The 21,438-nt window shown below is 59.5% G+C and overlaps 1 non-coding gene across 1 annotated transcript; it reads left to right on the top strand.

Annotated features, from left to right (window-relative positions):
- The first annotated feature begins 125 nt into the window (after nucleotides 1-125).
- On the top strand, nucleotides 126-198 carry TRNAR-UCG (transfer RNA arginine (anticodon UCG)). The gene has a single exon. It is a non-coding gene; the product is annotated as a tRNA-Arg (tRNA).
- Nucleotides 199-21,438: the final 21,240 nt, after the last annotated feature.

Here is a 21,438-nt window from a genome sequence, read left to right as displayed (position 1 = left end):
GCTTCCGGCCGCGCTGACGTCCCGTCCCGTGTCGCGGCCTCCCCTCTGCTCCCCCCCCCCCCGCACATGGTACGGTCCGCCGCCGGAGGGCTCCGTAAGCCGCGCGGGGAGCAGCATTCATTGAAGGCCGCGTGGCCTAATGGATAAGGCGTCTGACTTCGGATCAGAAGATTGCAGGTTCGAGTCCTGCCGCGGTCGATAACGAGAGCGATGAAAGCCCCCTTTTTGCTCCACCCTCCGATGCGGGAGACACCCCGCTCACGGCAGGTGATTCGCTCCTGTTTTGAACAGGGAAAGAAGGCGGAGGGCGCCTGCGAGTAAGGAGCCGGAGCCCCACGGTGCGGCTAACGCGGGTGGGGCGGCGGGAGTCCCAGTCCCCGGGGCGCACCGAGGGTCGCCCGCCAGCAGCGTGGCTGCGCGGCGTTCCTCCCGGGGTCCCGGGGCGAGGGTTCAGTCCCCACAGCTACCCTTGCAGCCCCCCCGTGTGCCCACGTCGGGTGTGCGGGGCGGTCCCCAGCAGGAGCCGGGGTTCCCCCCCGCACCCCAAAACCTCACCGCTGGAAGCTCCGAGCCCTCGAGGCCACCCCCCCGGCGGTCCAGGGTCCAACCGGGCGCGGGACAGCTGTGGGGGGACACCGGGAGCACTCGGTGCGGGGGTGCGTGACACGGCGGGGGAGGGGGGGCTGGGGAGCCCGAGGGTGACCGCGGAGCGCGAGAAGGGGGCTGGAGGGTACGGGGGGGTGGTGTAAAGGAGCCCCCCGGGGTGAGGGCGGGGGTCAGCCCCCCTGACCCCCCCGTCGGGGAGGTTCCTGGCCGGGAAAGCGGCTCCGGGCAGAGCCCGACCCGACCTGGGCCCCGCAGCCGGGCCGCTCCGTGCCGAGCCCCGCCACACCCGGCCGCCAGGTGGCGCTGCGGCCCCGTCGCTGCCGATTCCCGCCGGGGCCGTCGGGGCGCGGGGGCCGCTGCGGGTCCTGCCCCGCCCCGGGGGGGGCAGAGAGGGGGGCACCAGGGCCGTGAACCGCCCCCCCTCTTGTCCGTCTCCCCCTGTCCCGGAGGAGCTGCAAACCCGACGGCAGTGCGGGGAGACCCCGGGGTGCTGCTCCCCGCGCTCCAGCCCTGCAGCATTGGGGGTGGGGGGGCACACACAGCCATGCCCCCTCCTGTCCAGAAACACTGCCCCGGCATTAAGGGATGAGGGGCCGTTTGGGGACCTCCCCGCTACGGGGTGGCTCTGGGGAAGGAGGCTCGTTCTCCCCCCCGACGCGTTACGTCAACGCCGATCTCCTCTTTGGGGTCTTCGATCTATTTATGTCGCAGTGTCGAAAATATAAATTAAAAAAAAAATTCAAAAAGCCAAGACGGCCTCAGGAAAAAAGAAATAAATAAATCCCTTCCACTCAAACGGGGAAAAAAAAAAATAAACACGCCCTGAAATTATTCTCCCCCCGCTTTATTTCGGAGGATCTCCCGGGTGGCAGCGCTGCGGGCAGGGTTGGGATAACGCTGCTTTTCCGCAGGCCGGGGCTGCCCGCACCTCGCCGGGGTGCGGGCGGGGCGGTTCGGCAAGGCGCGGCACCGCGATCAAAAAATTAAAAATTAAAAAAAATATATATAAAAAAATATATAAAAAAACCCCACCACCTGATAAAAATACCCGAAATCAGCGCAGAAATACGGCTTTTCAGCAGGGCTGGTCGCGATAGGGTGGGGTGGGTGTGGGTTTTGGAGTTGTTTGTTTTTGCCCCCCCCCGAAGCATCCCCGTCCCGGTACGCCCCGTCGGGGGGAGACGGGAAGGGGTGTGTGTGTCCCCCCCAGTCCCCGGTTTCCAGACCCCGCCCTTCCCGCCGGGAGCTCGATGCTGTCGGTCGGGTAACGGGGCGGTGGGACTTTGTTTAACTCCCCCCTTGTCCCCGGGCCGGGGGTCAAGGGCTTGCTCGGCTCCCGGGGGCACGGCGGAGATGTTGCCGGTCGCGACGGGAGGACCGCGCCGCCGCGCCCCCCCCTCCCCGCCGCGGTCCTCCCGCCGCGACCGGCGCGGGACCCCGCAAACCCCCATCGCCCCCCCACACTATCACGACACAGAGGATGGCCCCGGGTGGGTGTTATGGGGGAGCGGGAGCCAAGAAACGGGACAAACCCGGGTGATTTTTATAGCTGACGTACGGGCTGACGTGAGAATCCGTGCCCGGCACCGCTCTCCCGGCTTTTTTATCTTATTTTTCCTCCTGAAATAACACCTCCCTGCAGCTCGTACCCCCCCCCCCCCCCCTTTCTTTTCTCGCTCACACCCCCTTTTCCAAGCCGGGAGGGGTGAGCAGGGAGGAAGAAGAAGGGAAAAGGGAAGCAGCCTCCCTACATCCCGCTGGTTTTCCTGCTCGGGAGACGAGTCCCGGAGCTGCGGGATGGAGAGGGCGAGGGGAGGCGGGGGGGGGGGGGGGGGGGGGGGCGGCGGGGAAGGACCCTGCTTTTTTCGGGATGGAGGGAGAAGCGGCGAGGGATGGGAGGCTGGCGGGAGTCCCCAGGTAAGATACCCACGCCCCCCCCCCCCCCCCCCCCCCCCGCCAGCGCTGGGGGCACCGGAGTCCGGGAGCTGGTGGGGGGGAGGTGGGGGGATGATTTGGGGGTGCAAAAGAGCCCGATCCGGGGGGGGGGTACCCAGGCCCGGGGCTGACCCGTCCCCATCCCCGGCTTTAGCGGCTGAGGCTCCCGGTGAAAATCAATGCCCGTTATCGCGGTCCGGGGGCCGCGGGCAGCCCCCTGCCCGCTCCCTCGGGGCCGGGCCGGGGTTCCCCCCGGGGGGAGCAGCCCCCGGAGCCGGCTCCCAGCCCCCGGGGCTCCTCCCGTGCGTGTCTCAATTCGCTCAGGCTTGACTTGGCAATCAGCTCTCTCAATGGGGTGACAATAGAGCCCCGGTGGGACCCGAACAAAGAATTTGAAAGTAGTTAAATTGCAGGACACGTCCATCGCCTGGGTGCTTGAATTAAGAAAAAAAAAAAAAAAAAAAAAAAAAAAAGAAAGAAAAAAATCGGCGAAAATAAAAAGGAGAGAGACTTTTCTTTGGGTTGGTGAGAAAATGCTCGGGGTAAAAGTTGGTTTGGCGTCTTCATTTCAGCGACAATGGAGCAGAGCTAATTCAATAGGAAACGCGGGGATTTTTAAATGAAAAGACCGCCAGGGTTACACCGAAGTTAAGCTCTTGTGAATTAATTATTAGGGCAAATAAACTGGGGGGGGGAAGGGGGGGGAGAGAGCTCGGGAGGGAGTGTTGCAATTTCTGAATATTCTCCTTTTCGTGTTTAACGACAATGCCATCAGGTTTTCCACTCCGGGCGAGCGAAAGGATTGCTCGCACTCCCCGGGAAGAGGAGGAGACGCGCTTTTCTTTTAATTTTTTTTTTTATGGTGTTACTTAATCGCTTTTAAAATAAAATACTACGGAATTCGGCTACGAGCTCCGGTCTCTGCTGGCGGTGGCATTCGGGGTCACGTTCCCTTTCGTGGCAACTCGCAAAATCAAAAAAAAAAAAGGGAAATAACGGGGGAATTCAAACCCGCGAAGACGTAGGCTCGGCGGAGGCTCGGCGGCTGCAGGTCCCTCGGGCTCGCTCGGGTGGGTTTTTTCCACGCAGAAAACCCTCCCGGGGATCCCGGAGCCTTCGTCGGGGAGGGGAGAGGCTCCCCGGAGCGGCCCCGGGGCACCGGCGAGGGGAGCGGAGGCGACAAACGGGAGCCCGGCTCGGCGCCGGGAACAGGAGGAGGAGGAGGAGGAGGAGGAGGAGAGGCGGGAAGCGGAGCGAAGGTGTGCCGGGAGGGTTGTGGGGGGGTTTGAGGGGTCATTTTCTGCCTCACCGCGAAGGCTGCGGGGAAGGGACACGCGTGTGAAGAGGAAGAGGAAGGCTGCGGTGGGAAGGGGGGGGTAGGGGAGCGCAGGTGGGACCGCCGTGCCCGTTCCCCGCTCTCAGCCCGCTGCGGGGGGGGTCGGGGGGGGTCACCGGGGCTCGCCCTCGCCCGGCGGGGCGCGGGGGGGGGGGCCGGGGGCGGCCGGTGCCCCGGTTCTGCCGCCGGGAGCCGCGGGGCCGTTCAGCATTTGGACAGCGGAGGGGGGGGGCTGTCCCTGCTCGCGGGGGGGGGGGCGGGGACACCGCCGGGGGGGGGCACACACCGACCGAGGGTCTCACCGGGGGGGAAGCTGCCCCGTTCCCGGGGGGGGGTAATTAAGGGGGGGAGGGGGGGCCTGCGCTTTCTGCTCGGCGGAGCCTGCCGGCCGCCGACCCCCGCCACCGCCGCCTTCCTCCCGTCCTCCTCCTCCTCCTCCTCCTCCTCCTCTCCCCCGCCTCCTCCCCTCCCCTCCCCCCCCCCCTCCGCCATGGTTGGAGTGCATAGGAGGCTGCCGGGCTGACGTCAGTGCGGGCAGAGCCTGCCGCCGGCAGCTCGCGACCGGCGCCCAGAGCCGGTACCGGCAGCAGCCCCGGGAGGACGCGCCGAGCCCGGGCAGAGCCGCCCCCGGGGCGGGGGGCTGCGGGGCCACCGCTCGGCCCCGGGGGGGGCAGACACACCCCCCCCCCCCCGAGCCCCCGCCGCCCGCCCGGCCCCGGGACCGCCGTCCTGCCCTCTGCGTGGCAGCCTGAGTGAGTGTCGCGGGCGGGCACCGCCGCCTCGGCGGGGCGGCCCCGGGGGGCGGGAGGGAGCGGGGGGGTCGTTCCCCCTCCCGGGGGGGTGGGGTTGGGGAGGATTTGTCCCCCGGTGCGGCTGCGGGGGGGGAGGAGGAGAGGGGGGAGACGAAGCCGGGCCGGTCCCCGCCGGGAAGTCGGGAGGCTCCGGGTGCCGGCACCAGGCGGGACAGGGACCGGGGCAGCCCCCGGCCCCCGCCCGCCCGTCGCGGGGGGTCGAGCGGGGGGGCACCTTTCGCTGCCAGGGACGCGATTGCTGCGGCGGCCTCTCCCCGGCTGCAGCTCGGCGGTGGGACCTTGGCGGGATGGGGGGGGGGGGGGCTGAGCCCCGACGGGGCGGCGGGGAGCGGGGCCGAGCGCTGGCGGGGGGGGGGCTGCCGAGCCGTCACCCGTCACCGTCCACGCTCCCCGGCCGGGGAGGCGGCAGCAGGCGAAGCGCATGGACGAGGCCGAGCCTCCCGGAGCACCCGGGCTTTAGGCCGCGGGAGAAATCCCGGGCTCCCGGCGAAGTTCCTAGTCCCGAGGCGGCGGGGGCTGCTGGGGGAGGGCTGGGGGGGGGTACCAGGGTGTCCGGCTCCACTGCTTGGATTTACCGCCGAGGAACAGCGGCCGGGCCGCCGCTGCCCCTGCCCGATCCGCCACCGGCTTACGGTGCTCCAGGATTTGCTTGGTTTTTTCATTTGCTGCATCTCCTTCCTTTGAGTTTTTAAAAAATATTTTGTTTCATCCTCTTTTTTTTTTCATCTCTTTTTCTTTCTTTCTTTTTATTTTTTTGTTTTCTTTTATTTTTTTGCTTCTGCTATTTAATTTTTTTTATCCCATTCATTCTTCCCTTCTTCTCCCTCCCTTCCCGCGAACGCTCATTTCCTCGGGGTTTGTTCGTTTGTTTGATTTTTCCCGTATCTCCCTGGAAGCGAAACACGTTTTAGGCCTCAGCCTTAAGGAAAAGCGAACCGTGACAGTGCGGGCGGCCCGAGACCCCGCACCTGGCCGGATCCCCTCGACGTGCCACCGCCGCCGGGCCCCGGTCCCGCAGCCCCTCGCCCCGCCAAGCGAGGAGGGTCCCGGCCCCCGACGGCCGGGGAGAAAAAAAAGGGCAAGCGGGGGCCGGGACCCCTTTGCTTTTCCAGCGCCGGGGCCGCAGTTTTTAATTGCTAAACAAAGGGACGCGTTCCCCGCCCGCCCGTCGGGAGGCTGCGGGAGGGGAGAAAAAAACCCCAAACCAAACAACCCCCCAACCCCCCAACCCCCAACAATTAAGAGAAGAGGCGGCTCGAGGAGGCGAGGCGCGGGGGGTTACTCCAGGTTGGCTAAAAATAACTTCTCCTAATTAAAGAAAAGTGACGTCAGACGCGCAGGACGTAGGAGAGGGGAAGGCAGCGGGCTCGTTACGGCGCGATCGCGTTCAATAACTCCGGCCCGGCCCGGTGACGGGGCGGGAGCTGCCCGGCGTCGGGGTCGCCCGAGGCAGGGGGGAGGGAGCGGGCAGCGCGGCCGTGGGTGCCCACGCGTGTGCGCGGGGTGTGCGCGGGCGCGGCGGGGCCGGCGGGCGGTGCAGCACCATGGCCAGAGCCCCGCCGCCCCTCCCCGCCCCGTCGGGCCGCCCGCGCGTTTTCTCCCGTGGGTGCGTGGAGGGGCAGGGCGGTCCCCGCGGTCCCCGTGGGAGGCCCAGGCGGGGCGGGGGGGGAGCCCCTTGGGAGCCCGGGCAGCCCCCGCCGATCCCTCCGCGGCTGCCGGCTGGTGCTTTGCGCGGTGCCAAGGAGCCATTTTGTACGTATTCTGCTTTAAAAAAAACAAACAACAAGCCAACCCTAACCCTCCCTCCCCCCCAAAAAAAAACCCCAAAATAACAAAAAATATCCCCAAAGGTAAAAAAAAAAAAGAAAAAAAGGAAAAAAAAGAAACACCCCAAGAGCAAGGTGCGATTTTCTCCCAGGCGCTGGGGCTCTGCCTGCACGGAGCGGCGAAGGCTCCGAGCAGAGCAAGGCATTGCCGAAAAGGAGCAGGGGAAAAAAAATTTTTTATATATATATAAAAAAATATATATATTTTCGCCAAGCAAATCGGCTCCGTTGCGCGGCGGAAAGAGGGGACCCTGTCCCCAGCCCCGAGCATCCCGGCGGGGTGCGGGGCCGGACCCGCAGCATCCTGGTCAGAGGGGCACGGTTGAGCAGCCGGGCACAGCCGCGGCTTGGCCAGGGCTGGCTTTGCCTCCCCAGGTCCCCTCGCCGCTGCCTCGGGGCCCGCATCTCCCCGCGGAACGGCCCCGGGAGCGGGGAGGCTGCCACCGGGCCTCGCCGTCGGTAACGGGGCCTCCCGCCGCCGGCCGGGCCGTGTCCCGGGCGAGCCCCCCGTGTCCGCTCGGCCCCGCAGCCCCAGGCTGCCCCCGGGCTCCTTCCCCCGCCCCGACCAGGGAGCCCCCGGCAGCGACGCCCCCAAGACGAGAGCCGTAAATTAGGAGAAAATCCAGGGCCGGAAAATTAAGCAGATCCGATCCGTGGCAATTTATTTCCCCCCCACCTCGCCGGGGCAGATTGAAACCACCCCCGGCCAAGCCCCCTCCCGAGCGGCTCCGGCTGGGGACGGAGCGGAGATTTCTCCGCGCCCCGCGCAGCCCCGTTGGGGCGGCCGGGGCACCCCCGGGCCCGGTTCCCGTTGGGAAGGAGGCGGAAGGGAACCGGCGCTTACCGGGAGCCGGGCTCGCTGCGGGGCTGGCAGCGCTCGCCCTGCGGCTTTCAGCCTCATTGAGCTCCTAGGTTTTATTAATTTAATTTTAAATTCTTTTTTATTTAAATTTTTTTTTTAAGGGGATGGCGGGGACGGGGGGAGTCGAGGAGAGGAAGAGACGAGAAACCCGAGCGGGGCTCGCCGGGAGCCGGAGCCGGCGGGACCGGCGCGTTGCGCCCAGCCGCGGCCGCTCCCGCCGCGATCGCTTCGTTTCGCGGATCCCCCGTTTCGCGGCAGCTCACGTTTCACCCCTGGCGCGGATTTAAAGGAAGGCGAGGGATTAAAATTTTTATTTTTAATTTTATTTGGGTTTTTTTTTGTGTAGCGCGGAGCGGGTCAGACGAGCACCCCAGATAATCGCATTTACCCCCTGGCATCTGATCATTATTGCTGTTCGTATGTGCCGTATTCGCCGCCGCACGCGTACCGCGTTAGGAACCCGTGCGGGGAACAGCAGAACCCGGAGGAGAAGTGATAAAAACCAGGGGGAGAGGGGAGCGGGGGGAGCGGTGCGGGAAGGCGGGTGCGGCCCCAGTCCCCGGGCACATCTCGGGACGGGAGGGCCCGGAGCTCGGCTGCGGGGAAACGGGCTGCAGGGGCCGGACGGGGCTGGGGGGCTGGGGGGCAGGCAGGGGGAAAGGGAAGGAAAACGGGCGGGAAGGGAAAAGGGAGAGAGGAAAGGGGAGAGGGAAAGGGGAGAGGGGAAGGGGAGAGGGGAGCGCTGAGGGCAGGGAGAGCGAAGTTATCTGCGGGGGGGGGGGGTCCCGGCCCCGCGCAGGGCTGCTGCGGCCGGCCCGCCGGAGCTGCGGCGGGGGTACGGCGGGGCGGGGAGGGCCGGGGGGCAAGGCTGGGGGGTGGGGTGGCCGGTGCCCCGGTGCCGGTCCCGCCCCGTCCCGGCACCGCCCGCCGCTCCCTCCCCGCCGGCCGGGCCGGGGGCTGAAAAGCGCGGGAAAGGGGCGGCTGATTTAAATGCGGGCGCGGGGATTGGCCGGGCGCGGCGTGACGTCACTTCCCAAAGGGGGCGATCACCGTGCGAGGGCAGTAGAAGTTGGGCGGCGGGGCGGGAGCGGCAGAGCCGCGCGCCCGGGCCGGGACCGCGCTGCGACGGGCACCGGGCTCGGCCCCGCACGGCTCGGTACGGCCCCGCACGGCGCGGCTTTCCGCAGCCCGCCCCAGCACCCCCGCAGCCGCCGGTGCCGCCCGCCGCTTCGCCTTCTCCGCCTCGCATTTATCTTTTTTCTTTTTTCTCTATTTCTTTTAATTTAATTTAATTTTATTTCATTTTTTTTTTTTCCTACATGTGCGTGTGCGCTTCCCGGCGGCAGCTGCCCACCGCCCTGCCCCGGCCGTGCCCGCGCCCCGCAGCGGACGGACAGCCGGCCGGCATCCCCGACGGAGGGATGTTTCTGTCTTTGGTTATCTAGCTGTATGAGTGTTGTGGAGCCATCATAAAGCTAGATAACCGAAAGTAGAAATGACTTCCAGACCTGCTCGCCCCGGGGGAAGCCGCCGCCGCCGCAGCAGGACCGCCGGTGCCGAGGCGACCCCGACCCGTCGCCCTCGGGGCTCCAGGTAAAGGCTGCGGCTCCGCGCCCTCCCCGTCGGGGCCGCTGCGGGCGGCGGCAGCCCGGGGCTCCGCGGCGGCGGGCGGGGGGACGGGGAGAGGGAGGCGAGCCCTGCGCGGACGCTCTCGCTGCCGGAGGAACCTGGGGTTTGACGGGTGCTCGGTTAAACGCACCTCGAAACTGGCTCCGCGGCTCGGGGGGGGAGGGCGGAGGGGGCGAGCGCCCTTCCCACGTCGATCCCCCCCTCTCGGTCCCAGCCTGCGGGTCAGACCTCGGAAAAACCCCGGCTTTCTGAGCTTTTTCCCCTCTCCTCCTCGCTTCCTTCCTCTCTCGTTTATTTTTTCGGCTCTGGGTTTGGTCCCGGCCTCCCCTTGGAAGGTCAAGTTGCTGAGAACGCGGTCACATTTCTCGTTGCTTTTGTCCGTGGGTGGGGAGGGGGGTGTGTGGGGGTGTCTCCGGGGAGGGGGGTGCCCAGGGAAGGGGGTCCTGCTGCTGGGTGCAGCCGCCCGGCCCCGGGGCTGCCGTGGGAGCCGAGCGCTCGGCAAGGCACGAAGCCTGCCGCACCTCCGCTGCGAGCTCCAGAAGTTGAAACATAAAATGTGTTACAATGTCTAGCAAATAATAAAAAAAAAAGGGGGAAAGAAAGACAGACAGACAGAAAGAAAGAAAGAAAAAAAAGGAATTGGCAAATCTGTATTCCGTTCCCATGGCGACGCAAAGCCCCGCGCTCGCCGCCCAGCCTCCCCGGCACCTTTGCGTTTTCCCGGCTGGTGCGGGGCGAGCGGCCCCGGCCGGGGTTCCCCGGGCCCCCCCCCCCAGCACCCCGGGGCAGGGGGCACGGCCGGCAGCCCCTCGCCGGGCGCCGAGGTGGTCCCCGTGCACCCCCGCGGGGCGTGACCGCTGCGGGGAGGTGCGGAGGAGCCGCTTGCCGAGGATGGGGTCGCGAGTGGGCGGGTGGCCGGCTCCCTGCCCCCCCCCAACCCCCACCAGGGGGGTACCGCGGGAGATGGGGTGCGGGAGCGGGGCCCCGCTGGGTCCCCGGCACCCCTCGGCGAGGGGAGGGGGAGCGGCCCGGGCCGTGGGAGCCCCACGCACCCCCGAGGCAGGTTCTCCGCTTTCCCGTGGCCGGGGTGACGGCGTCAGGCGGCGCGGCGGGGCTGCAAAGCTGAACACCCCTGTGCACCCTTCCAGGGCCGGCAAAGCACCGCCGAAACCACGGTCAGGAGAGAGGAGCTCAGCCTGAATTTGGCTGTTCCGGGAGAGAGGAAAAGTTCTGAGCAGCTGGTGTTATTAAATATTCTAATGAGGAGTCATTGCAGAAATTAAAAAGGGCAGAGAAAGACGAAGACGCCGGCGCTAATTCCGCAGGAAGGCTCCCAGGGAAAAGGCCGTGTGAGTGCGAAGGCTGAAAAGCATGGAGGCCTGGAATTAGACTATCATTTAGAAAGCGTTACTAATCTGAAGTTACAGCGGTAATTCCGTGATTTGCTGGGTCCCACACACAGCGCCAGAATTAAAGATACAGATTTTCTAGAAATGTAACTCGACTGTGGCACTGACTCTCGACGAGATCCGAATGAATCATTCATTCCAAAGGCAGCGAAAGACGTGTCGTTAAGATCCAACCTCCTTCCCTCCAGCCCGTCTGGAATTATGTATGCTCGATGCAATCCCAGAAATTGTGGAAGAGATTGGAGGTGGGGAGGAGGGAATGTAGTCCTTTCCCTCCTTTATTACGCTGGTTATTTTTAAGAAATAATTTCCCAATTATTTCCACAATATTGTGAGTGGCACTCAATTATTCTCATTATTTTTTTTTCCTTCCCCCCTTCTGTACGCTAGCATCCAGTCAGGTGCAAACGGTTTCAGTGGAGATGCTTTAAAACTAGAGCGAACAAAGCAGGAGGGAACCGAGCAAGGTGCTTGATGAATGCATTTATTCCGGAGTGATGATTTGATGGGGGATGGAGGAAAGAAACATTCAAATTCCTAATGAATATAATTCAGGAGGAATCGTTCCGCCAGCGTGTCAGGGAAAATCCCTTTGGTGGGAGTGTTTCTGCACTGGCAGAACCCGGGAGGTATTTCTGTCCCTGGCTTTTGTAATTGCAAAAGGTGAAAATATAAAAAGAGGACCCGAGGAAAAAAAAATATACACACATTTAATAAATGTCTTTTTGTGTGTGTATATAAATATATATATATAATTTTATGAAATAAAATGGAAGTGTGGAAATCCGTGTCTACATGTGAACTGTTACAAAGGATCGATGCAAGCTTTTTCACCTTGCTATTGGATCAGCTGGTCAGAAATCACCCTTGACTTCTAAAATTTTTTTTTTTTTTCTCCCCAAAACTGCCTGTTCTGAGCTGATTTTTCAAGTAATTTTTCAGGCCATGGGCTTGGTTTTTCTCCTGGAGCGGTTCCCCCCAAAGGGGATTGAGATGGGGATAGAGCAATTTGGCCTTTAGTTTCCAGGAGAGAGGAACCGTGGTTGAATTTTTACTGGTGCTTCAATTCTTCGCGTTCGCCCCTGTTGTCGGCGTGAACCCGCGGGTGCTTGGGGTGGCGTGGGGGCGGCCCCCCCAATAACGAGGGAGGTGGCGGTGGGTGACGGGGGCGGTGGTACAAGCATCCCTAGCTACTGCGTGCATGGGTGGGGGGTGAGGAGGTGGGTAAAGCCCCCCAGTAAATCCCCGCTTGTGTAATGCCTGCTGCGTTTAGAGAGTCCCTGGCAGTTTGCTGTCAGGTGTCCGTTTTCTGTCTGTTTGGTTTTTTTTAAGCCCTGCGGTGGAAGGAGGGTCCCCAAGGGTCCGTCTTTGGGCTGGGGCTGGATTTTGGCTACACGCGGATCCCCCTGTGGCTTAGCCCTCTGCCCCATTCGCGTAGCTGTTGGCTCCGGCTGGAGCTTTTCTGCTGCACAGCCCAAACCCAGAAGGGGAGGCATCTTTTTCAGCTGTGCGAGAGAAGAGCCCAGGTCCTGGCATTCATGGTCTTTGCCGGTGGGTTTGTCTTGGTGGGACTCTCCCGGCAGAGTGGTAGGATGCAGCATAGGCCAGATGTGGGTGAGGTTTCTGGAGCTGGGCCGTGATGTCTTTGTTCTTCAGGCAGAGCTGGGGATGGGCAGAGGGAGCCAGGAATGGGAGAATCGGCGTGTGCTGCTGGGGGATAAGTGGAAAATATCGTTTGTGGGTTTCACCCTCGGGGAAATGATGCCCTGGGACATCGTGTGCTCCAACTCATTATTTCCCACCTTTTCCTAAAACTTGGCGATGGAGCAGCGGGTTTGGCTCGAGGCAGAAGGCGAAGGGGGTTCATACCAGATACCTGGGGAAGCCAAACCCGCCCGGGGTCAGGGGCGGGTGGAGAAGGGGCTGTTCGGTCGCTGCCGTTTGGAGGAGCTGCCCTGGGAGCCGGGCCGGGCGAGCCCTCCCGCTCAGTTATGGATGAAATCCCGTCAATGGGCGTTTTTACGGAATCGCCTGGCAATGGCGGGTTCCACGCTTGAGGCCAAGCTCGGCCATTTCTTTTGTCTCTCTCGGCTCCCACCCCCTCCCCGCACCCTTGATGCAGGCGGGTGGTGCCTCCCTTTACCTGGCTTTGTCCCCGCCACGGGAGAAGGGGCAGAGCTCCGGGGCTTGGTGGGTCCATCCCGTCGGTGGCTGCGGGTAGGTGCTGCTTGTGCGCTGGGGAGGGATCGCGGCTGCGTGCTGGACACATTTTCTCACATCCCAGCGGAGGGAAGGTGTTAATTTGGCACCCATGCAGGTGATGGGAGTTCATCCCACCTATGAGTGCCTGGCGCACGGCAGCGCGTGCCCACCGCTCGTGGTGTGGGTACCACATGTCACCTGGGCAGTTGTTTGTCACCCATGTCACCCGGTCACCCTGAGCCTCCGGAAGGCATCAGGTGCTGCCAGCGTGAGATGGCCGGGCAGCTGCCCGTGCTGGCTGCCCCGACACCTGATGCCAGGAGCCTCCCCTTCCAGGTTGGGGATTTCAGCGTTTCTCACTCGGTCACCTCGGGAAGGCGTTTGCCGAGAGCCCAGCTGCAAAAGCATCGTCTGGGGCTGCTCATCCTCCCTCTGGGCACACGTGTTCGGGACCAGGGCTTGTGCCGGTACGAGGCTGAGCCATCACGCTGCCCGTGGCCAGGCTGCCGGCGTCCGCAGAGAGTCGGGACGGGGCTCCAGCTTTCGCATTTTCAGGTGCTGTCTGATATTTATTCAGGTGCTCGGGTTTGGTTAGGAGCGTTTGCCTCGAAAGCTCAGGAGTGGGGGTACAAAAAAGAAAATGGGGGGGAGCAAAAGAACACAATCTCCGGCAGTTAGCTGTCTCTTGGAAACTCGGCTTGCTGTTCCTATAGAGGCTTTCTCTTTTCCTTCACCCTGGTCTGGCCTTAAGTACCACTATAAGTGGGCTTTGCTCATTCACATCCAGGCTCCTTAGAGCAATTGAGCCCCCGGGGGTTTGAAAAGAAGGGACAGTCCTTCAATGGCAGGACCTTGGGCCGGGCTAATTGGTTTTGGTTCAAGGGGATACTGGATTTGTGAAAAGCCCGAAGACATCTTTCCCACGCCAAATCCTGGCTCTTCAGAGGGGGAAGTGAGGGGTGCCGGGTGGGGAAGGGAGCTGAAAGAAAGATGGTTCAGTCGAGGAACCTTCGTGGGGACCCAAACGCCCAGCAGCCTTGGCAGGGATGGGTGCTGGGTGGGACGGCGGCAGGGGGACGGTGTCCCTCCTCCTCGGGGCAGGTGGCCGGCGGTGGCCGGCTCCCGGTGGCACGCTGGCAGGGGCGGCCTGCTTTCGTTAAAACCAGGCTTTTTCTGTGCGCCCCAGACTCCCGTGGAGATGCTGGGAGCGACAGAAGGATGGGACCTGGCTCTAGCAACCAAATCGCTTCTGTGTGTTCGTGCGTGCGGCCGTGTAGGGAATTTGCTGAGGTCTCTTGTGTTTCATTTTGATTCGAGAATTTATTTGTTTTTAAACACTGACTCTCTCTGGCACGGTTCCAGCAGTCCCACGACCTTTACTCTCCACGATCCATAAAAATCACTTAATTATTGGGCCGAAAATCAAGGCTTGGAAACAAAGCCAGCTTATGGGACCGTCATTTCTTGATATATTTCCTGAGAGGCCGTATTTCTGGGCACCTTCAGAGCAGTGCGCGCAGCTCGTTGGATATGAGATATCAAGGCATTATTTATTGAGGAAGTCTTCACACTCCCTCATCTGTTATAATTAACTGATGACATTTTTTCTTAGGTTCAAAACATGGTGAAAAAGTATAATTAGCACGAAGCCGAGGCACTGCATTAAAATGTCTCCGATAGTTAATGTAGGATCGTCGTGCTATTTATTATAGGAGGAGCTGGCTCTGACCTCTGTGTTGCCTAACACTTTTTATTGTAAAGATTCTTGAACTTTTTTTTTCTTTTTGAGCACCTCTGACACTCCCATTGTTCGCTGCAGGCCCTTGAAATTCGGCCGGGGGAAGCTCTTCGGCTTGAGAAATGCCTATGCTTTGTCCCTTAAATTCCTTTCAGGTTTAGCTGAATTATGAATTGTTTGGAATCACGATTTCCCTTCGGTTGCCTCTTGGGAGAAAAAAAAGAAAATTAAAATTTATTGTTTCCCTGGAATAATAATAACAGACCACGAGCAGGGTGAAGCCCTGTGCTCCCGCCACTGTATTGCAGAGCTCTGGAGCAACCGGGGAAGGTGGGAGGACAGTTACGGCCAACTCCACGACCCCCTTCCACCTCTAGCTCATATTCTTCCAGCATGGCCCCATCTCCTGGGAGAAAACTCCTCTGGGTCCTGGCGCCGGGAGGAAAAAGCGTAGGGGGGTGTGGGTGCATTGTCCTGGGCGCTGCCAGCCCCAGCGGTCCTCGTTCCCCGCCGGCCCCGGGAGAGCAGCCTTCTGCCGCTGCCAGATAACATTAGTCCTGTATTTCATAGTGGCAGAAATCTGTGCCGAGGCTCGGGGCTGGAAATCGCTTTGCCCGTGCAGGACGAAGGCAGGGATGGGTGCGGGGTGGAGGGAGGGGGAATTTGTTACACTTGCCTACAATTGTTTTTCTTTTTGCTTATATAAACAATCTATTATTTATTAGCTATAAATAATGCATTTTTCTGTATGTTTAGAATGCACGTGGTTTCTGTATATTAAAAATGTACATGGTTGAAGGCACGAAAGCAAATGCTGGCAAGTCGGGGGGTACCTGGTTTTGGTTTGGCCATGAGACGTTAATTCAGCCTTTCCCTGCCCGTGCCCTGACGGGGCGGTAATGACACGGTCACAGCCTATTTTTAGCTCGCTCCTTCTTTCCTTGGCCAGGGTGGCTGTACAGGGAGGTGGAATTAAGGTTGCACGGACAGCCATAAATTGGACACTTCCCAACTTTGAAGTGCTTGACCACGCAGTCTGCACGAGGGCTCTTCAGAGCAGTATTTCTGTGTGTAGCGTTAACTGCGTTGGTTGGGGACGGCAAATACAGGGGTAGAGAAGCCGTAGAGCAGAAAAGACCTACAGGACTGTTGAAAGCGGTCGTTTGAATAGATGGGGGAGTCAACAGATCCTACACTTGATCTGAGCTAAATGGCCAAGAAGATGTCTCCAAGCTGAGAGGGGGAAGCCTTTGTTCCTCCAGCCCCAGCCTCAGTATTTTCTTTGCCTTTGGTTTTGCCTCGTTCACTCCTAGGGAGGTTTGGGCTCCTGCTCTTGAGGAACCTTCAGCTTGTGTAGCGAATTTATGTGCTTGTGAAAGGGAGGTGTCCCTAGCAATGCGCACACGCACGCACGCTCCCGTCATCGCCCCAGCAGACGTGTGCTACCAGCCTGCAGATACTTGCTGCTCGGCGTCCTTGCTTTGCCTTGCACACTCCCTCTCTCCAGTGTCGCTAACGGGAGCCGTTGCCGAGTTGGGAGGGAAAGGAGAGGCCTTTGTATGTTACACAGGAGGTCTAATCTCTTTTTTAACTGCTGGAAGAATTACTTCGGAGGTGATTGCATGCAATGCAGATTTACCTTTGCTTGAAATGGCTTTTTTCTTTTTTCTTTGTTTACTGAGGGGTTTCTCCATGCCGGCTTGCAGTAAGGCATTTGGCTGTCTCTGGTTTCTAGCAGAGCGGACTCTGGTTGAGCAAATTTGGGGAAGTAAGCAGTCTTTTGTTTTACTTTCCCCAGAGCAATGCAGTCACGGCCCCTTGCACATACCGTGTGCTGATACTGGAGCATTTTCCCCTGGCCAGCAGCCTTCACCCTGGATTATAACATACGACCTAGCGTTTTTCCCTCGTGGACTCCTGGAGCCTGGTACCTGTCTGGGGCTGTTCCCACGTCGGCACAGGTATCCGAGTGTCCCAGGCTTGGGTTTCCATTGTGTGGGTATGGGCTTGTGTTTCACGAGCGTCTTTTTCATAACTTTCCCCCTCTCTCCTACATCTCGGTTCAGCAAAGGGCCTGTCTGTCTGGATGCAGGCAATAAACGTCTGTTCTCACCCTGACTTCTGTTAATGAGATAGAGACAGGTAAGCATCACACATACCAACTTCCCTGCTCTCAGCAACATCAAGGAAACGGTGACAAGCTATTAATGGAAAGTGATGGTCTGGGTGCTAATTAGTGCTTCCTTTTCAACTTTTACCTACATGTCTGCCGAGATGCCCATCCCAGCCTCTCCTCTCTCTTTGCATCCCTTTGTTTCCAGCGTGTTCCTTGTTCTCCGTGCACATCCTATGTTGAAGAAGCTTCTCTGTGTTTTTTTTTTCTCTACCAATTGCTTTTTGCATCTCCTCATTCCCTCTCTGTGCCCTTTTCCCCTGGGTAATTGCCACCTGCACCCTCATTCTCCCGTGGTTGCTCCCAGCAAAGAATAAGCACAATATTGTAGTGGACTCCAAAATCTTGAGGACGGGGCACATGGAGTCGGTCAGGAGTTTTGCATCTTCGTCACCAGGTAGCAATATTCACTTGTGGCACCAGTGCATGGGGTCAAATCACCCTGGGGACGTGAGGTCAGAGATCTGTCTCCTCTTCCCGCAGGTAATCACAGAATCACAGAATCACAGAATCACAGAATAGTAGGGGTTGGAAGGGACCTCTGTGGGTCATCTAGTCCAACCCCCCCACCGAAGCAGGGTCACCTACAGCAGGCTGCACAGGACCTTGTCCAGGCGGGTCTTGAATATCTCCAGAGAAGGAGACTCCACAACCTCCCTGGGCAGCCTGTTCCAGTGCTCCGTCACCCTCAGAGGGAAGAAGTTCCTCCTCATGTTCAGACGTAATGCTATAGGGAGACTCGTAGCAGCTCACAGGTCTTGGTCGTGGAGCAATTAGTATTTAAAGCAGATCCGCTGGTGATGCCCAGAGACCAACTGGGATGGGCCTCTGTGGTGTGAGCCTGGAGGAGACGACAGGTCCTGCCCCAGAGAGCCTGTGGTCTAAACCCTGCAAGCTTTTGCTCCCCACCAGACCACGTTAGTGGCTGGTTTTTCAGATCCACCCGAATTTATACTGCTGCGGCGACATGATGCCGGGTCTCAGCTTGGTGTCTGGTCTCTCCCGCTTCTCTTTCTCCTGGCCCCTGGGCTCTGCCCCTTCCCCCAGGACCCTAATCATCCCCTCCTCACTTTTTTTGCACGGGCTGCGGGTTTCTTGCTTCCAGGCTTGTGTCCCAAGGAGCTGCCTAATCTGCCCCTGTCATTCCCAGTCACAGGCTCCGCACACACCATAGCTTTATGGGGAATGCTTGCAGGGCAGTGGGAAGAGGCAGCCATGGTTTGCACATTAGCTAATTAATTTTCATGACTGAACGATGCTGCCTGGTCTCCTGTTTATACTCCTTGCTGCTCCCGTTCTCCCCCCTCCTCGCTGACACACACACGAGACGACACATCTCGTACGAACGTCAGCATCCTTCCACAGCCTTGAGACGTGAGCAGTTATTCTGTTGGCTTGTCAAACGTGGGTTTCCCTGCTTCATGGTACACAGGGGCCCCCTGTTTCACATTTGCTGATTCTTATTAGACCCAGCGCGCCAGGGCCCTGTCTCTCCCCGCAAAGCAAAGGGCCACATCCCATCCATAAATCCAAGCCTGGAACAAAGCCTCCTCTACCCTGCCCCATATTTCTACCCAGCCTGCCCGCTTTCCCCTCTCTCTCTCTCTCTCTCTCCCCCTCTCCCGTGTTGAAGGTTTCCTAGTGCCAGGGAGATATGATAATTCTTGTGAAGAGAGCATGAAATGCCTCTGCTCTTTGTGTCTGTTTAATTCAATGAGAATCCCAGCCCCAGATGTCATGAATGGTGGGCTTTGTGCTGGCCCTTCCTAAGCCCTAACCGCCAGCCCTGCTCTCTGTCTTTCTTGTTTCCCACCACTGGATACTGATTAACAAACTAAATTATTTTTCCTCCCTAATGATGTTTTCCCACTTTGCCCACCAGGCTGGAAGAAGCCACGGGGAGGAAAGAGTTTGTGCAAAGGATGAGATAGCCAGGGAGAAAATTAAAGAGACAGTGTTGCTCTCTGGGCTCTGGCAACGCAGGTCCACTCGGCTTTATTTCCTTATTAGAGAACAGGGTCGTGTCTGGCTGTATTTTACGGGGCTGGGTGTATTTCAGCCGAAGGGATGGGCTTGAAATCATCCACACAAGGTACGCTCTGAAGCGTGCCAAGGTCTGTAACTCACTTGCAATTGTGTGTGTGAGTTTGCACGATCCCAAATTTAAGGTCTCTTTTCTAGCCGTGAGTGACATGCGGTAATTACTTGACATCCGTCCGTGCATATGGGAGCCTCTTTCTAATTGAGACAAATTCTCTTTTCCTTAATCAGACATGACTGCGAGTTCGCGGAGTGGGATGCCTTGGGAAGGGCTGGGACGTCTCCACCTGAGCAAGGAGAGGTGAGTCCCTGGGAGTCTGCTGAGGATCGAGTCCAACTCGTGCACGGGAGACCAGCTCTTTTACCTGCTCCCTCCCTCCCGCAGCCAAATTTCCCAGCCAGGCCTTTGAAACGGGGCCAGCTGTTGGCTGCTGCTAGAGAAGGCCAGCAGCGATAATCCGGGGAGCCTGGATGGAGCTGGAGGCAGGTGGCCAAGGCAGGTCTGTGCAAAACCACCTGCTTCCCGGAGCCCAGCAGTGCCTCCTTGCTGGGCACCAACGAAGCTGTGGCCAACAAACACCCTCCCGGAGCAGGGAAAGAGGGTGGGTGTCACCCCTGAGAGTAGAAAAGGCGGTAGGGAGGGAGAGAGCCTTTCAGCAACACTCTGAGGGTCTGAATCGTGCAGTTGGGAGTCACTGAGAGAGGGGCTGGCTTGGTGTTTTAGGGTTTTGGTTTTTTTGATTTTTAGAAACCCGAGGAGCCAACAGGCTGGCAGTGTGGGACGCGGGCAGGGGCAGGTCTGACGGGCAGGGCACGATGGGGAGCAGGATGTGCTCGGGGAGGCTCTATGGCGGTGCAGGCTCAGCCGTGGGTTTATCAGCCATTGTGGGAGCTCCGGTGGGGACGGGCTGGAGCCGTGCCTGCCCCAGTGCAGAGCAGGGGGCTCATGCAGGCTCAGCCTGTGGAGCAGCTGCTCCCATCAGAGCCACACCAATGCTGTAGTACCAAGCCATGGTTCCCTTTTCCTCAGCTTAGGCCAGAAAGGGGAATAAACCGAGAAAAGGGTGTTGCTTGTCTGCACCCTGGGAGCACCCCCACTGCATCCGGCAAAGCACTGCCTCGCGTACAGCCTTTGCTTCCCACTGCAGTCACATCTGACCCTTATTACTTCTGCAAGGTAGAACAAGGCAGGAAAAATGGCTGTGCAGTGAGTTTCTTCATGCGCCAGGATTTATTAAGAACAATAGGGGAAATCAATCCATCTATGTAGAATACATCGCAGACTGCAATGGGATAAAGCATTTATTCCGCTCTTGAAGGGTAGAGCTATAACTCATGGGAGGCAAAACCCTTAGTGCTCCGGAGTCCCTTCCCTTCATGTGTGCAAAGAAATGCTTTAGCCCATGGCAACCCACCAGCTATTGAATTTGTGTGGAGAATCTGCCGTCCTTCCCCTCCGCCGGCCCCTTTTTGGAAGGCAAGTCGCTCATTAAAACACACCTCTGGAAAAATGAAGGGGCTGTCTCTGCATCTTGGTTTTACTTCAAACAGAAAGAGAATAGAAATGTCTCAGTGATGTAAAAGCAACCCCCCACCAATTTTGAACGGACAGATCATGCTTAAACCAGCACAGGATTTGCTGCAACTTTCTGCTGATGCCCAAGGACCAGGCACTGCAATTACAGTGGAGAGGGAGTGGTTGGGGTGTTGTGACGAGACGCGATGCTGCGCAGGGAGGTCTGCGTTCTGTGGCTGAACACCTCCAATGCTGACTAGCTAAGTACTACCCTGTGCCCGGCTCTCCACTCGCAGTAGAAGGCATGCAGTGCGCAGACTGGAGCAGTAGTTAGCAGGGGCAAAAGGTGACTGGGATTTGTTATAATCTTTCTGGGTGTGAGAGAGTGTGAAGGCGGGGGGGGGAGCATTAATAGTGAAATGGTATTTTCACTAAGCCTATTTTCACTGGGTCTAATCTATGTTGTGGGAAGAGGATCTCTTCAATAGGGCAGACACAGAGAGGCTGGTGAGCTGTTCAGAGGGGGCCCGGAGAGCCAAGGAGCGCGGGCAGGGGAAGCGTAGCAATTGAGTGGACACGTCAGACGGCCTTCCTCAGCAGAGATGACTTGGTACGTAGCGTGCTGTTGGGCAGATGGGGTTAATTCTTACACCCAAATCAAAAGGCGACCGAGGGGGGAATGTTTTATTAATGAAAGCAGCCCTTTGTGAGTATTCCTCCCGAGGCACGTTCCCTCCACCCGCTGCCTTCCCCCCTGGCTGCTGTCTGGCCCCGCGTCTTGCTCGGTACCTGCTCAGCTGCCACTCATCCACTGATAGGTTTCATCAAGAAATGTCTCCGTATGTCTGAGTCCTGGGCAAGCGGGACGGGAGGAGGAGGAGGAGGGACAGTTCCTTGGATAGGCTGGAGAGAGGGACACACCATAGGCAGGCAGAGCTCGGGCTGTGACAAGTTGCACATCAGCCCATCAATTGCTGCAATGGTGCCGTGGGAGTCACCTCTTGCTGGTACCGAAGAGCGAGAGAAACTGCGGTTTGCAGAGTGCAAGGTAAAATGCAGGTTGCAAGCGGGCACCTTGGTGGGCTGGGGAGGAAGGGGTGAGCTGGAGATGGGGTTGGGGAGGTTGGAAGTGCCTTACCCACCACCCAGCCCCCCTTCCATCCCGTGGCCTCGCTGCCTGCCAAGTAACGGGCTTGAGAGAGGAGGAGTGGATTTTGTGCACCAGAAAGCAGCCGCTCCCGGTCTTCCTTACCCCGCTGTCTTCCCCTGCCCATGTCCTCGGGGGGGGCCCAGGAAGCTTGTTGTGCCAAAGGACGGGGCTGTGGCAGCAGCGAGGGCTGTACATGGAGGTTAT

This window comes from Opisthocomus hoazin, chromosome 10 (genome assembly GCF_030867145.1).
Source record: "Opisthocomus hoazin isolate bOpiHoa1 chromosome 10, bOpiHoa1.hap1, whole genome shotgun sequence".
Taxonomy (NCBI): domain Eukaryota; kingdom Metazoa; phylum Chordata; class Aves; order Opisthocomiformes; family Opisthocomidae; genus Opisthocomus; species Opisthocomus hoazin.
This window is presented reverse-complemented; position numbering and strand designations above follow the sequence as displayed.